The sequence below is a fragment of the Hyla sarda genome, chromosome 1 (genome assembly GCF_029499605.1).
Source record: "Hyla sarda isolate aHylSar1 chromosome 1, aHylSar1.hap1, whole genome shotgun sequence".
NCBI classification, from domain to species: Eukaryota; Metazoa; Chordata; class Amphibia; order Anura; family Hylidae; genus Hyla; species Hyla sarda.
In genome coordinates, this window is record NC_079189.1 from 346,248,666 (window position 1) to 346,266,878 (window position 18,213).

At 42.3% G+C, this 18,213-nt stretch overlaps 1 protein-coding gene across 11 annotated transcripts in view; it reads right to left on the reverse strand.

Annotated features, from left to right (window-relative positions):
- Positions 1–18,213, reverse strand: part of LINGO2 (leucine rich repeat and Ig domain containing 2) — a 1,627,476-nt gene that overhangs the window by 1,375,237 nt on the left and 234,026 nt on the right. For all 11 annotated transcript variants that reach the window (XM_056521000.1, XM_056521015.1, XM_056521043.1 and 8 more), the window contains one exon: positions 17,000–17,066. The gene's annotated coding sequence lies outside the window, so the exon portion shown is untranslated. The remainder of the gene's footprint in view (positions 1–16,999; positions 17,067–18,213) is intronic.

Below are 18,213 nucleotides of genomic sequence, written 5' to 3' on the forward strand. Positions count from 1 at the left end.
AAGAAATGTTGGGCAGATGAATAGACCAACAAAAATGCCTGTAGAGTAAAAACAGGCTAAACAAGTAAAGTGCACAGAGTGCTACAGTACGAGAAAGCCAAGAATAAAGTATACTTGCAATGCAGAAAACAGAATCATGCAGCGGTACAGGACTTACCCCAGTTCCACACCAAACCTCCGGAGGTTTGGTGTGGAACTAGGGTAAGTCCTGTACCGCTGCTGTACCGATCAATATGAAAATGTTACCAAAATGTTATAGTGTACAGAGTTCCGCTTTTCCTCATTGTACAGAGCCCTGCATGTCCTCAGTGCACGGAGCGCCGCTTGTCATGGAGCGCCGCTTGTCCTCATTGTACAGAGCCCTGCATGTCCTCAGTGTACGGAGCGTCGCTTGTCATGGGGTGCTGCTTGTCCTCAGTGTACAGAGCCCCGCTTTCCCTCAGTGTACAGAGCCCTCCATGTCCTCAGTGTATGGAGCCCCGCTTGTCCTCAGTGTACAGAGCCCTGCTTGTCCTCACTGCATAGAGCCCTGCTTTTCCTCAGTGTACAGAGCCCTGCTTGTCCTCAGTGTACAGAGCCCTGCTTGTCCTCAGTGTACAGAGCCCCGCTTATCCTCGGTGTAGAGAGCCCTGCTTGTCCTCAGTGTACAGAGCCCGGCTTGTTCTCAGTGTACAGAGCCCTGCTTGTCCTCAGTGTACAGAGCCCTGCTAGTCCTCACTGCACAGAGTCCTGCTTGTCCTCACTGCACAGAGCCCTGCTTGTCTTCAGTGTACAGAGTCCTGCTTGTCCTCAGTGTACAGAGCCCTGCTTGTCCTCAGTGTACAGAGTCCTGCTTGTCCTCACTGCACAGAGCCCTGCTTGTCCTCACTGCACAGAGTCCTGCTTGTCCTCAGTGTACAGAGCCCTTCTTATCCTCAGTGTACAGAGCCCCGCTTGTCCTCAGTGTACAGAGCCCTGCATGTCGTCAGTGTACGGAGCGCCACTTGTCCTCAGTGTACAATGCCCTGCGGAGTATGCGAGTAAGCACAGCACTCCTGCCTGTCTGTTTGACAGGCGGGAAGCTGCGCTGAGTTCGTCATATGCTCAGCTAGCGCACTGCGATTTCAGACTCACTGCCTCGCTGGCGTGAGTCCAATATCATTGCAAAAGCTTGCGGCCAGGAACTCCTAGGGAGACCCCTAGTGACCACATTTTCAAAATGAAAATACACCTAAAAGGAAGCATTTGTTTAAATTAAATCCTATTAGAAAGTTGTTCTATATACAAGTTATAGCTATAACATATGAAACATTTTTTTGATGAAAGGTACTCTTTAAGAGCATACCAAGAAACCATAAAAGGTGCATGATCACGGCACCTAAGCCTTTTACTGATAATGCAATCAGATTTTTGGGGTTGGTCACAGGTCCTCTTTAAATCTCGGTTAATAGTGATCTGAATGCAGAAACCTCTATAGCATTCATCATGGAACAGTGGGATGTAATTTATGTCATCACAGACTTGCCTACAAACCAACCAGATATTTAAGCAGCTACTCCTGCACTCAGAAATATAGCTCAAAATATTATTTCAGTTTCCTGTTACTGTACTGGGTAAGTACTGGGTCAATGGAAAACATTTTTTAAATCAACTGGTACCAAAAAGTTAAACAGATTTGTAAATTACTTCTATTAAAAAATCTAAATCCTTCCAGTACGTATTAGCTGCTGTATACTACAGAGGAAATTCTTTTCTTTTTGGATTTCTTTTCTGTCTGTCCACAGTGCTCTCTGCTGATACCTCTGTCCATTTTAGGAACTGTCCAGAGCAGCATATGTTTGCTATGGGGATTTTATCCTGCTCTGGACAGTTCCTGACATGGACAGAGGTGTCAGCAAAGAGCATTGTGGACAGACAGAAAAATAAAAAAAATAAAATAATTTCCTCTTTAACCCCTTAAGGACTCAGGGTTTTTCCGTTTTTGCACTTTCGTTTTTTCCTCCTTACCTTTTAAAAATCATAACCCTTTCAATTTTCCACCTAAAAATCCATATTATGGCTTATTTTTTGCGTTGCCAATTCTACTTTGCAGTGACATTAGTCATTTTACCCAAAAATGCACGGCGAAACAAAAAAAAAAATCATTGTGCGACAAAATCGAAAAAAAAACGCCATTTTGCAAATTTTGGGGGCTTCCGTTTCTACGCAGTGCATATTTCGGTAAAAATTACACCTTATCATTATTCTGTAGGTCCATACGGTTAAAATGATACCCTAATTATATAGGTTTGATTTTGTCGCACTTCTGGAAAAAATCATAACTACATGCAGGAAAATTTATACGTTTAAAAATGTCATCTTCTGACCCCTATAACTTTTTTATTTTTCCACGTACGGGGCGGTATGAGGACTCATTTTTTGTGCCGTGATCTGAAGTTTTTATTGGTATGATTTTTGTTTTGATCTGACATTTTGATCACTTTTTATTCATTTTTTAATGTTATAAAAAGTTACCAAAATACGCTTTTTTGGACTTTGGAATTTTTTTGCACGTACGCCATTGACCGTACGGCTTAATTAATGATATATTTTTATAGTTCGGACATTTACGCACGCGGCGATACCACATATGTTTATTTATTTATTTTTTTACACTGTTTTATTTTTTTATGGGAAAAGGGGGGTGATTCAAACTTTTATTAGGGAAGGGGTTAAATGACCTTTATTAACACTTTTTTTTTACATTTTTTTTGCAGTGTTATAGGTCCCATAGGGACCTATAACACTGCACACACTGATCTCTCATCCTGATCACAGGCGTGTATTAACACGCCTGTGATCAGCATTATCGGCGCTTGACTGCTCCTGCCTGGATCTCAGGCACGGAGCAGTCATTCGTCGATCGGACACCGCGGAGGCAGGTAAGAGCCCTCCCGGTGTCCAATCAGCTGTTCGGGACGCCGCGATTTCACCGCGGCGGTCCCGAACAGCCCGACTGAGCAGCCGGGATACTTTCAGTTTCACTTTAGAAGCGGCGGTCAGCTTTGACCGCCGCTTCTAAAGGGTTAATACCGCACATCGCCGCGATCGGCGATGTGCGGTATTAGCCGCGGGTCCCGGCCGTTGATTAGCGCCGGGACCCACGCGATATGATGCGGGATCGCAGCGCGATCCCGCTTCATATCGCGGGAGCCGGCGCAGGACGTAAATATACGTCCTGCGTCGTTAAGGGGTTAATATACAGCCTCTAATAAGTACTGGAAGGATTAAGATTTTTTTCTGGCACCAGTTGATTAAAAAAAAATATAAAAAAGTTTTCCATCGGAGAACCCCTTTAATGCTGCGGCTTTGCTTTAACACCTGCAGCTATGATCCTTCTGCTAGTTTTTAGCAGTGCTGATGTTACATAAGAATAAGTAAAACCAACTAAATATCTAAGAATAAATATGTTAAAAAGCTGAATTTAAGTAGAACTTACTGTCAATGTATGTGAGGTAAAAATTTAACATATAGTCAACTTATACTGTAGAATAATAAAAAATGTGCAATCTAGCTCTGTAAATCAGACTCCTTTTTTATTAGCCAGGGTTGGAAGTGTTGAAAGCAGGTACGATCTAATGTGTCAGCATGGGTGTCCATGGGAAGGCTGTTGATGACAGCTGTGATTACTTCTCCTTCTTCCTGTGTAGTCTCTTGTGACAGGAAGTAATAGTGATTTCCTCTCATATTGTCCTGCTGGGAGCAGAATTGACTGCTACTAGTTCCATGGGGAACATTTTAGGTGCAGGACATGGACCTTCCCTTCTGTGCACTGTACACAGTAGATAAAATGTCTATTGATCTAGGTCTTTATTTGTATCTATTTCATAACTATTTATCTCATATCTATCTATCTGTCTCATACTTATTTATCCCATATCTATCTATCTACACACAAAAGGCAAGTAGAAAAAGCACAACTTAATGATTTAGAGAGTTGTAATGTGAGTCTGCGTCAGACTCAATGGGCCGGCCATTACTAAGACAGGAAAATGCCAGTCAGTAATTGGCTACGCATAACTTCTGGGTTTTGCTTTGCTCTTTATTTGTTTATAGATGCTGTTATTGGGATTTATCTTACTGTCCGCATGGTGAGTGAAGAGTTCCTCACCTCCTTATTAATTGTGATTTTAATATTTATTCTGTGCACCTGTACACTAGATATGTATTACGCACTTTCATATGAATTTTGTATGTTTTATGTATTTATATGGTCACAGTATTTGTCAATTAGGTACACAATCTATATGGATATATTCATTTTACATATTATGCACTATATTACTCTGTATTATTAAAACGTTTGTTAATAATCTGTAATTTCTGTTAATCAAATTCATGGCCTAAATATGCTACACTTTGGCTATGCTTGAGAAAGACTATATTGACAGTTGCATCATACATGAGTGAAAAAGCTCATTTTTTGCTTCACTTTATACCAATATTTATCTATCTATGTAAATATTTATGTATCTTTCTATCTAATATTTATTTATCTATCTATCTATCTATATATATATATATATATATATATATATATATATATATATATGCACAAAAAGCAAGTAGAAACAGCACAACCCAATGATTTAGAGATATCTATCCATCCATTCACTGTCTATGGGAACGCCAGTACAGCACTCGTGTATCTTCGAATTTCCCCTAGAGAATGCATGGATCGTGTGCCAACATGCCACTCCAAGAACAGGGAGAGACTGGACCATTCTGGACATCGTAGGGGTTCACAATCAGACACTTATGTAATTAAGTAGTGGAGTACAGATTAAAATGATCTGTTATTATTTATTATTGACTAAGGGCACATCTGCCCGAAACGCATAGACGACTACACTCTGCCTTGAAAGATGTTTAACTTGCTACAATAAAGATACAAGTTTTACCTGCTACGGTGAAGCTGGACCTTACCTTTCTTCATTCAAGTCTGTGTGGGGGGATACCACCCATCAATCTGTGCACAGGTGCAGAAGGGAGGATTGGAGTGATCTCATTTGATTGTGTAAGATTAAAAGGATGCCCTCTCCCAGAAAATGTTCTGCCGAAGCCCATATGTTTTACCTGCAGTTTGTGACCTATGCAGCTAGGCGATGGCTCAAACACATCAAGTCCATTGTTTGAGAAACAGCAAGGGCTGTTTATGCATAAAGGGGTCTAAAGGATTCCATCTGGAATATGTAAAATGGGAAAAACCTGTAATAAATCTAAAATATTTTCAATTTTTTTCAAGTTATTTTCTCTGCTACCTTTTTTTCTATCTGAAGAATCTGCCATTCGTGAATTTTTTTCCTCAGTCATTACTGATGAATACAGTCTGTGTGATCTGCCTTCCCTAAAAACGTTCATGTTTCCGCTTCTCCCCATTCTGATCTCCACCCTTCACTGCTGCTATCTCTAACAATGAGAGAAATAATTTAGTAAGCAAATGAACAATAAATAAATCAGTGCAAAGGCATCCATAAATTTAAGAATTGTGTTTTGTATTCTGTGCCCATTTTTTTTCTTGCCCCCACTTTGCTTTGCTCAGAGAGCAGCACATAATGTCCCCAGACGTCATGAGAATCTGTATACCACTTATGCTACATTCCAAGCAAAGCCCACCAGTGACAAGCAGAAACAAATGAGCACAGAGCTCAGTTGTGCACTTCTGTCAATTCATTTTGACAATCGGTGGGAGCCTAAGCACTCCAACAGATCAAAACATCTGACATGTAACTATGACATACCAGATGTTTTTGAAGCTGGATAGTCGATACCTTTAAACGAGCTGCTTCTAACTGCTTTCATTTCAGCACCAAAGCCTTAAATCCAACCCTACATAACAGAAAACCAATAAACAACATATACAGTGTATACCAAACTGCTACCATATCCATATCTACGGATGAATGAATTGAATTTGACAAATCCGAATTTGTTACGAATTTCAGAAAAAAATATATTTGCAATGAATGTGAATATCACCACGATTCAATCGCACAAATCCCCTGATTAAACTCCATTTAGTTTGGTCCAGGCTCCAGGGCATCTAAGATGGAGGTTCCACAGGACATGGGGTAAGGAACACTGGGAAGGTGAGAAAAGGGTAGGCTGGGAATGCTGGGAAGGTGAGAATAAGCAGCCAGCAACACCTGTGATGTCAGAACCCTATATAATCAGCAGCCATCTTGTGGCCAGTCACTTCAGTGTTCTACTGCAGAGAGAAAGGGACAGAGAGCAGTGTGTGTTGCACAGAAAAGCATTTTTACAGCAGCGATTTACCTCAAGCCCAAATCCAGTCCTAAGAACCCCCCCCCGTCGGCAATTGTCGCAAATCACTGATCAATTCAGATCAGCGATTTGCGCCGATTCCTGGCTGATCGAGTCTCTGATGATCGGATAGCCGGGAAAATAGAGATGATCAGAGCTGTCAGAGACAGTTCCGACCATCCTGAAGGATAGGAGCTAGGTGGCAGGGATGCAACCTCCACCTTTCCCCGGCCATTGGTCGGTCAAGACTGGCCAACCAATGGCAGTTGGAGCAGGAGGGGTTAAAGTTGAAATCTATGCTCTGCCTGCCCCTGGATGTCCGGGCAGAGCAGGGGGAAGATGGCGGCGGGGTCAGAGTACGGGAGGACCGGTGATTGCGGTGGGGGACCAGCGATCACGGCGGGACCAGCAGCACAAAGTAGGCAGCGGTGGAGGCGGCAGTGAAGATCAGTGGTAGGTGATCTTCACTGCTTCCTTCTAGGAGTTGCCAAACTACAACTCCCAGCATGCACAGACAGCCAAAGGCTGTCTAAGCATGCTGGGAGTTGTAGTTTTGCAACATCTGGATGGCCACAGTTTTGAGACCACTATACAGTGGTGCCCAAGCTGTAGCCCTCCAGATGTTGTAAAACTACAACTCCAAGCATGCCCAGACTGCCCAGGCATGCTGGGAGTTGTAGTTCTGTAACATCTTGCACTTCAGATGTTGCAGAACTACAACTCCCAGCATGCCTGGACAGTCTCAACATGCTGGGAGTTGTAGTTTTCCAACATCTGGAAGAGCACAGTTAGGAGACCACTATACAGTGGTAGCCAAACTGTAGTGCTCCAGATGTTGCAAAACTAAAACTCCAAGCATGCCTAGACTGCCCATGCATGCTGGAAGTTGTAGTTCGGCAACATCTGGCCCTTCAGATGTTGCCGAACTACAACTCCCAGCATGCATGGACAGTCTGGACATGCTTGGAGTTGCAGTTTTGCAACATCTGGAGGGCCACAGTTTGGACACCAAACTGTTCTCCTCCAGTTGTTTGCCAACTACAACTCCCAATATGCCCTTCGGCTGTCTGGGCATGCTGGAAGCTGTAATTTTGCAACAATTGGAGGCACATTGGTTGGGAAACATTGTCTGTTTCCTATCTCAGTGTTTCCCAACCTGTGTACCTCCAGCTGTTGCAAAACTATAACTCCCAGCATGCACTGACAGACTATGCATGCTTGGAGTTGTAGTTTTGCAACATCTGGAAGCACACAGGTTGGGAAACACTGAGTTAAGTAATAAACTCTCAGTGTTTTGCAACCAGTGTGCCTACAGCACTTGCAGAACCACAACCCCCAGCATGCACGGACAGCCAAAGAGCATGCAGGAAGTTGTAGTTATGCAACAGCTATATGCACACTACTACAGGTCCCAACATGCCATTAAGCTGTCACTCCATGCTGAGAGTTGTAGTTTTTGCAACAGCTGAAGGCACACTGGTTGCGAAACACAGAGTTTGTTACCTAATTCAGTGTTTTGCGACCAGTGTGCCTCCAGCTGTTGCAAACTACAACTCCCAGCATGCCCTTTGGCTGTCCATACGTGCTGGGAGTTGTACTTTTGCAACAGCTGGAGGCACACTGGTTTTGCAACCAGTATGCCTCCAGCTGTTGCATAATTACAACCCCCAGCATGCACGGACAGCCAAAGGGTAAGCTGGGAGTTGTATTTATGCAACAGCTGGAGGTTTGTTCCAACCCCCCCACCCCCGTGTATCTACAGGGTACATTTACACGGACAGGTTTACAGTGAGTCTCTCACTGCAAGTTTGAAATGCAGTAAATTTTGAACTGTGAACCCGCCCGTGTTAATGTACCCTAAAAACACTACACTACACAAAATAAAAAGTAAAGCACTACATATACAAGTACCCCAACACATTTACCCCCCTCCCCCCCCCCCCCAATAAAAATGAGAAATGTCTGGCACGGCATGGTTTCTAAAACGGTGCCTTCATCTGTTGCAAAAAAACAACTTACAGTGTTGCCGGACAGCCATTGACTGTCCAGGCATGCTGGAAGTTTTGTGCACAGTATATACAGTGGTCCCCTCAACATATGATGGTAATTGTTTCCGGGAGGACCATTGTATGTTGAAACCATCATATGTTGAGTACATACGTCTATGGAAAACTGGTAATTGGTTCCGGAGCCCCGAGACCATCATATGTTGAGCACAAATCTCTATGGAAAACTGGTAATTGGTTCCTGAGTCGTGATCATAATTTTTTTGCGGTACCATTTTTGTTTTGATTGGACTTTTTGATCACTTTTTATACATTTTTTTATGGTATGAAAAGTGACCAAAAATACACTTTTTTGGAATTTGGAATTTTTTTGCATGTACGCCATTGACCATGCAGTTTAATTAATGATATATTTTTATAGGTCGGACATTTACGGATGCAACAATACCACATATGTTTATTTTTATTAGGTTTATATATTTTTTATATGGAGTTTGGGAAAAGGGGGGTGATTAAAACTTTTAATAAGGAAGGGGTTAATTTGTGTGTTTTTAAACTTTTTTCTTTTTTTACACTTTTAGGAGGAATCATTAGATTCCTCATACAGATTATTATGGTTGCATATAACCATATTGATCTGTGTGATCTGTGCTCTATTGAAAAAGCCTGGCCCTGCCAGGCTTTATCATTCAGAGCACAGCAGCCAGCATGGAAGCATAGGTAAGCCCTCCGTCTACCTCCACAGTGGATCACCCCCCGCAATAGCGCTGCGGGGGGGGGGGGGGGGCGATCCACCCCACTGGACCACCAGGGAGCATTCAAAGCTTCCTTTAGCTTCCTTTAGCTGACCTTTCCTGTCAGCTTTGACAACGGCGATCTAAACGGTTAATAGCCAGTCGCATGTCGGCTATTAACGCCGGTCCCCAGCTACAGGAATCAGCTGGGGTCCGGCCGGTATGGCGCGGGCTCCAGTCGGGAGCCCGCGCCATACCCCCTTAACGGCATATGGACGTGTATACACGTCCATGGTTGTTAAGTGGTTCGAGGGTTAATGTGCATGGGGTTAATGCGCCGGGGAGAGGACTCACCACTCTGCCCGCAGCAGACAGTCACTGAGAGTGAATCTCAGTGAGATGCGGCAATGTGATGTGACGATGTAATGTCACATGACATACCTGCAATATTTGAAGCTCCACTCCTCTGCAATTGAAACAGCCCGGCGCGGCGGCGTGGCGGCAGCTGCAGCAACCAGCACCGCCGGAGAACCGTTTATTTTCATGATGGCCCGACAAAAAGTATCGTATGTCGATACTGCTTTCAAGATACGATGGCCTCTGAGAGGCCATCGTATGTTGAAAATAACGAATGTCGAGGCCATCGTATCCCGAGGGGTTACTGTATATAGACCAGCTCACCCTTCCTATATGGATGACGTTTGAGGCAGCATCAGGGTGGTATTCGGCTTGGAAGCTCGGAGGAAATCTCTAGAGCTGGGTCTCCAGGTGTAGCAATACCAGGGAAAAAGAGGATCTCTGGCTCCCAATGAAGACATGGTTAAAAATCTAACTTTACTGAAAAATCATTTAAAAGCAAAAGAGGTGGAAAAATTGTTAAAAATGAAAAGATAAAAACACAAACGAAACGTCAACATGTTTCGACCTGTCAGCATGTCTTAGCCATGGCAAGTTGTGAATGCACACTGTCGGGTATATATACATTGGTAATCAACACGTAACATGACATCACACGCCATACACCCCTTTTGGTAGACAATGTCCACTGGGCGGAACAAAGTAACAAATATAGAAAATTGTATATAAAGCCAACACCAAACAATTGAATACATACTTCCATATAGGCATCTAAAAGCCTGAAAAGCCAGAATATTACATTATGTAAGCAAACCAAGTGGATGATGTACGTCAACCCATAGTGGTGATGTCATATATGACACGCCTCCTCTATGTTGTACTACTTTCACAGAGTATATAGAATCTATGCTCTGGAACCACGGTACGTATCATGACTAATATATCTATATTACTATGTTCACAGATAACAAACCTGGAGGAGAGTTTTGTTCAATATATATAAGATAAATAATTTTTATGGTTCAAACCTGAGGGATAACGGGGGAGATTTATCAAAACCTGACCAGAGGAAAAGTTGCTGAGTTGCCCATAGCAACCAATCAGATTGCTTAATTCATTTTTTGAAAAGGCCTTTGAACAATGAAAGAAGCGATCTGATTGGTTGCTATGGGCAACTCAGCAACTGTTCCTCTGGACAGGTTTTGATAAATCTCCCCTAACATGTTTCCAGGCTTAATATCCAAAAAGCTTCACGCTTAAGGACCTGTTTACTCCAATCCCTCCTCTTCGGGGTGGTTGTGCTTTTTCAATTCCAGATACTTTGTACATTGCTACCACATATTTAGTGAACCCAGTTAGAGATCTATTAACACTTTTATCAGTATTAGATATATACATATGTTCCTGCATTCTCGTTTTCAGTTTTCTTGTAGTGCAACCTACATATTGTAGGTTGCATTCTAAACAGATGATAGTATAGATGATATGAGACGATTGACAATTTATGAAACTTGTTATATTAGATTGTTTGCCATTTTTACAAGATGAGAAAGTAGTGGAGTTATTCATATATTTACAAGTGCCACATCTAGGGCGGCCACATTTATAGTTGCATCTCATTGTGAGCCAGGTGCCATTCTTATTATTATAAGTCAATAAGAGAATGTCAGTTTCAGCTCTTCTGACAATGAAAATACTGACTATGGTACTGATACATCAGAGAACGATCTACCAAATCATGACACAAGTTCAGTTTCATGCCAGAGAGAAAATTCTCAAAAATCACAGTCAAAAAAATGGGAAACCGCACAATATGAACATGGACAATACGGCATCACAAAAGGAAGCAGAGGAAACACAGAGCTGGGAGAAAACATAAGACCGGCGAGAACAAGACAACGGAAATATCAGTACAAACAAAAATAACTCATCAGTTGTCAATTTATCTGCCACAATATTAACACAATCCCAAAATTGAAGTTTTGGAAAAAGGACTTTCTTTGGTGCCCAGCTGTAATTTTGATTTATACAATACTCTTCTTGATGTCAATAAATTTGTAAGGCTCCTCACCATTAAGAGACATTTTTTTGCATGTACTGATGCCACTGACCCCCCAAAAAAAATATTTTCAATGCTCTTAATTTATGGGGCAAAAGCATGGATATATTCCAGGAGCAGGTAGAGTCGGATCTCCAAAAACTTACTTCTGGGATATCTAATACAGAATTAAATTTAAGCAAAAAAAATTGAGAGGCTATACGAGAACTAAGTGAAAAACAGCCTATTATAATCCGGCAATCAGATAAAGGGGGCTCAATAGCCATCTTAGATAAAGCCCTTTACAAAAAAAATCATACTGGACATGCTGGGAGACAGTAATACATATTGAAAATTGAAATCCAATCCTAGAAAGATCCCATTGCAAGATGGTGTGAGCCTAAGAATTCTTACAGAAAAAAATAGCAGAATATTTATTCTCATGCCGATTTTTCATGCACTCCCGAAGCTGCATAAAAATATTTTTCCACCGCCTCTAAGACCCATAGTGGCAGGCATAGACTCTCTTTTGTAAAAACTTGGCTCATGGCTAGATAGTCGTTTACCACCATTAGTATCTAGAACTATGGGCTACATCAAAGATACAAAATCTTTATTACAAACTATAATAACAATGCATTTGGAAACTACACTCCTAACGGAATGTAACAAGGTGGGCAGTGAGCATTTACAACCCACAGGTGTCTGACAGGTTTTTTGAACAGTGGTCCATGAAAATGAAAAATGTACTTTTTCATTTGCACAGCCCACTGTTCCAAAGATCTGTCAAACGCTGGGGGGGGTGTAAATGCTCACTGCACCCCTAATTAAATTCCGTAAGGGGTGTAGATTCCAAAATGGGGTCACATGTGGGGGGGTCCACTGTCCTGGCACCACAGGGGGCTTTGTAAACGCACATGGCTCCCAACTTCCATTCCAAACAAAATCTCTCTCCAAATGCCCAATATCGCTCGTTCTCTTCTGCGCATTGTAGTTCACCCGCAGAGCCCTATACATCCACATATGAGGTATTTCCATGCTATAAAAAATTTGGGGTAACAACAGCATTTTAGTGAAAAAAAATCTAATTTTTCATTTTCACATACAACTTTAGCGGAAATTTGTCAAACACCTGTGGTGAGTAAAGGCTCACTCTACCTCTTGTTATGTTCCTTGAGGGGTTTTGTTTCCCAAATAGTGAGCCATGTGGAACTTTTTTGCTGTTCTGGCACCATAGGGGCTTGCAAAATGCAACATGCCCCCCAAAAACTATTTCAGCAAAATTTACTTTCAAAAAGCCAAATATGGCTCCTTCTCTTCTGAGCATTGAAGTGCACCTGCAGTGCACTTGACGTCCACACATGTCGTATTTCCATACTCAGAAGAGATGAGGGTTACAAATTTGGGGGGGGGGGGCAATTTATGCTACTACCCCTTGTAAAAATGTAAAATTTGGTGAAAAATAGCATTTTTGTGAAATAAATAAATAAATTAATTTATACATCCAACTTTAATGAAAAGTCATCAAACACCTGTGGGGTGTTAAGGCTCACTGTACCCCTTGTAATATTCCAATATTCCCTGAGGGGTGTAGTTTCCAAAATAGTATGCCATTTTTTTTTTTTTTTTTTTTTGCTTTTCTGGCACTATAGGGGCCCCCCAAAAACCATTTCAGAAGAACTCACTCTCCAAAATCCCATTGTCGATCCTTCCATTCTGAGCCCTCTAGTGCACCAACAGAGCGCTTATCATCCACATATTAGGTATTTCCTTACTCTAGAGCATTTGGGTTACACATTTTAGAGTGATTTCTCTCCTTTTAACCATTGTAAAAATTCAAAAACTGGGTCTACAAGAACATGCAAATGTAAAAAAATGAAGATTTTTAATTTTCTACTTCACTTTGCTGCTATTCCTGTGAAACACCTAAAGGGTTAACACACTTTCTGAATTTCATTTTTAATATTTTGAGGTGTGTAGTTTTTTTTATAATTGAGTCATTTATGCGGTATTACTAAAATGAAGGCCCTTCAAATCCACCGCAAAACTGAATTGGTCCCTGAAAAATTCAGAAATTGAAAATGTTGTGAAAAATTGCTTCTGAACTTTGAAGCCCTCTGATGTCTTCCAAAAGTAAAACCATGTCAACTTTATGATGCAAACATAAAATAGACATATTGTATATGTGAATCAATATATAATTTATTTGTGATGTCCATTTTCCTTATAAGCAGAGTTTCAAAGTAAAGAAAAATAAAAATGTTTAATTGTTTTCATCAAATTTTTAAATTTTTTACCAAGAAATAGTGCAAGCATTGGAAAAATGTACCACTTAGATAAAGTAGAATATGTCCCGAAAATTTTTTTTTGGGAATCAGAATGAAAAGTAACAGCATTCCGGAGTAATTAATGCTTAAAGTTACAGTGGTCAGATGTGCACAAAATGCTCGGTCCTTAAGGTGAAAATGAGTCCTTAAGGGGTTAAGTGTAACCTGTGTGGACATAGGTGGTGTACCATTTTGTTCCTGTTAAAGTCTTAAGGGCCTAGATACTGTGAAAGGCCAGCCAAAAATACACACCTGCTGCTGTTCTAGACAAACACTGTTTTAAGCAGAGTGAAGCGCATTGTCCTCCCCTCATATGTACATGCCACATACGTACACACACAGTGGTGTACCATTTTGTTCGTGTTCCAGTCCTAAGGGCCTAGTTACTGTGAAATGACAGCCAGAAGTACACACCTGCTGCTGTTCTAGACAAATGCTGTTTTAAGCGTAGTGGAGAGCATTGCACTCCCCTCATAAGTGCAAACCACGTACGTACATCTAAGTGGTGTACCATTTTGTTCCTGTTATAGTCCTAAGGGCCTAGTTACTGTGAAAGGCCAACCAAAAGTAAACACCTGCTGCTATTCTAGACAAATACTGTTTTAAGCGTAGTGGAGCGTATTGTACTCCCCTCATATACGCACTAAGTATGTCATTCAGAGAAGTGCCAGGACGTGCACAGAGGAGTGACTAAATTCCTCAGGTACAGGCAGAGGCCGCAGCAGACTAGGGGCGAGTGGCAGCAGGAGTTGCAGCGAGAGGCCTGAGTTCCTGGTATCAGCTAGCGTTCGTGTCTCGACCAGCAACCCATCTGCCATCACCCATTGGCTAACTCGGTCATCCACTTCATGCCAAGTTACATCCCCAGTCAAGAGTGGGTGGTTTCCTCAGACACATCAGTTGGCATGGCCCTGGAGTAGTCCCTGTCCTTCCATTGCCTCTGTCCTATGCTGTTCCCTCCCCCACAGAAGAATCATATGCTGTGGGTTCAGCTCCACTTTTTAGTCAGGACGAACTACTAGAGGACATTCAGCAGCTACTGCCCAGCCGAGAAGTGGAGGAGACATTCCCCACTTCTTTCGCTAGGCGGGCAAGTAGTGATGGGGAGAGTGACGTGGGAGTTGGTGTTGCGAGCATTCAGTTCTCCTGAAGCAGACACTGTTGAGGAACCTGAGGAGGACATCAGTGATGTGCAGACACAACTCGATGATGATGAAGCACCCGACTTGGGAGTCGGGTGCAGAAGGGGCTTCATCATCATCAGGAGAAGAGGGTTGCAGGTTGCCTGTGAGGCAGATGCTGAGCCAGCAAGGTGGAAGCATGGTTGGGAGTCAGCATGGTGGCAACAGTGGGAAGTCTGGAGCCAAACGTGCCAGGGGTAGACCACCTGCTTCGCGGCAGCCTACCTTCCCGGGAGATAGTGGAACTTGGGTCCCTGTAGTCGGTGGCAGTTGCAGTCAGTCAGTTCGAACTGTTGGTGGGAAAATCAGCTACTCTCTGGTATTGCAATTTTTCATCAAGTATCCAAAGGATGTTAACAGGGCCACATGCAATTTTAAAAAGTATCTTTAATCTTTTCAATTGTAAGGCCCTTTGGTCTTGTCAGGCTGCCACAACCTTCAGGCTTTGTCATTCTGTCACCAAAGGGTCTCCTCTTGCTGCTGCCACCTCTAGGCTTGGTCATTCTGCCACATTTTGGTCTCCTCATGCTAGTGCCACCTCCAGGCTGTGTCATTGTGCCGCAATGTGATCTCCTCATGCTGCTGGCACATTACATAAAAATTATGTTAATCTATTTAAAATTTAAAATATATCTTTAAAAGGGTATTCCCAATTTATTTTTTATTTAACTATGCTACAGGGGCTGTAAAGTTAGTGTAATATAGTGTCTGTCCCGATACTGATACTAGTATTCCATTTCCATGGTATCGGGGACTCGTTCAATGTCCCCGATACCAAATCCGATTCCTGCTGCCACTCTGCTGCCCCATTCTCCCGTCCTCATCATGGCATTCTATGGAAGAGCAGTCACTCCCCCTCCTCCCCTGCGCCCAGCGTAACGCTATGGAGGAAGCAGAGTGACGTGTATGTCACATGCTCTTCCATAGAACGCCATGATGTGGATGGGAGAACGGGGCAGCACCCGTCAGAGGACTGCCGCAGGTGAGCTGTCTACAAGAGTGGGGGCTTCTACTAATGTCTAAAGGGGGGCCCTACTGTCTGAAGGGGGCCTGCTGTCTAAAGGGGGGGCTGCCATCTACAAGGGGGGCTGCTGTTTACTAGGGAGGCTGCACTCTACAGGAGGGCTGCTACTAACACCCCCAGGGAGAGGATTGCCGCTGCCGATTGCTGGTCTGACCGACCAATAGCATGGATAGAAGGGGTGGTACCCCTGCAACCTCACTTCTATCCCTTCAGGGGGATCGAGGGTGTCTGGGACAACCCCGATCCCCCTTATTTTCTGCATTACCGGAGACCTGCATGACCCGGAATAGCCACAGATGAAATGACCGGCGATTTGCAACGATCATGGGGGGAGGGGGGTCTCAGGACCCCCCCTCCAGGGGTTTGCACGGGGTGCCTGCTGATAGATATCAGCAGTTATCTCGGTCCGTTCCCCGCCCAGTGTGCGTCGGGGACCAAAATTCCCACGGGCGTACAGGTACGCCCTGGGTCCATAAAGCGTACCCATCAGATCCAAAAAAATTAAAAATAAATTTATATATCACTGTGCAGGTCTCCTCCCCCCTCCCTCAGTATGCTGTCTGCTCACATCTCCCCAAGCATTAGCATAACTACAACTCCCAGCTTGTCCTCACTCACAGTAGCGGGACACAAACTGACATTTTAGGATTTGAGGATTTTTCCTCCAGCGGTGTGAGCCCTGCGCTCACAGCTGTCAATCAAGAAAGTGTGTCGATGACATAGGTGATGATGCATGGACACAGCGGGACTAGTATGTGTCCAATCAGGCAGGGGGGGGGGGCAGTTGTTTTACTGGCTTTTTCAATATGAAATACTGAACATTTTGTAATGAAAGCAATTGCAAAACCTATTGGTTTTGCATGCTTTGCAACATATCAAAAGTTTTTGTATCTGACAGTGCCCATTTAAGTCCCAGGGTGTCGGGGCGTACCTGTACGCCCTGGGTCCCTAAGTGGTTAAGGTAGATATCCTCTGAGTTAGCTAAACAATTATATACAAACAACAACATATAATTTATTTTATTTAAATGTCAAAAGGGCATAACCTTACCTTGAGCTCATCAATGCTGCATCTTCATGATTTGGAAATGTCTTAAGAAGTATTTGTAAAATCCATTCTATAAGATAAAATAAATACATAAGCTTCAGTATGTCAAGTGGCCTTTTATTTGATAACATTATGATACAATAAACATATGCGAAGCCTTACTGTAGCTCATATTTCCATTTCATGCCCTGTCACCCAATTCAATATTCTATCCTCTGCTTTAAAGCTAAAAGATGGTTTTCCTAATTTCAACTAAACATTTTTCAATTTATGTTTAAACTTGATTTTTCACACAGTGAGTAAAAAGCAACTCACACATATAAGGGTTTTTTCACTCTGTGGTATGTCATTTGTCAGGTGAATCCATATCCTTTCATGTACCAGATGGTTGCTATTCATCCAGACTGCAAGTTTTTTCTTTTTTCTTTTTGCATCATGGAATTATAAACATTTTTATATTAAAAATATTTTTCTTTTGTGTCTCATGCTGATATTTTATCTTGTCTTTGGTTTTTGTCTGTGTATTTTTTTGTATAAAAAATGTGAAATTCTTGAACAGAAAGAGTAAAAGATATGCATAGGATCTGTCAATAGATAGACCTTGCACACAAACACCCACTGTCCAGTATCCTGCACATTTGATTGGTTGACAAAAAGCACATTTTCTAAATATTATTACTTACTGTGCATTTTATATCTTATATATTTTTTTCTGTTTCTACAAAAATTTTTTTTTACAAATGTAGTAAATGTACCCAAATGAAATGTAAAGTAACTAGTTTAATTTGTTAGTTATGTTCATAGTCTACATAAAATGTGCTTTTCATTATTCAACATTTCAAGGCAAAATATAGTACCATACCATTACCAATATATTCCATTTTCTGTTGTGCTTAACTGTATTTTATTTTTTAAGATGGTTCAGGTTGACCATCTAGCAATGTTGGTAGGTTTCAATCAAACATTAGTAGAGTTCAGCAAACTTGTCAAAAGTTTGTTACTCCACTAACTGGCAATGAAATGAGCCTAAAACACATGTATAACACTGTGTAAGAGCTCTACAGCCCTGTATAACACTGTTGTCACGATGCCGGCTGGCAGGTAGTGGATCCTCTGTGCCAGAGAGGGATTGGCGTGGACCGTGCTAGAGGATCGGTTCTAAGTCACTACTGGTTTTCACCAGAGCCCGCCGCAAAGCGGGATGGTCTTGCTGCGGC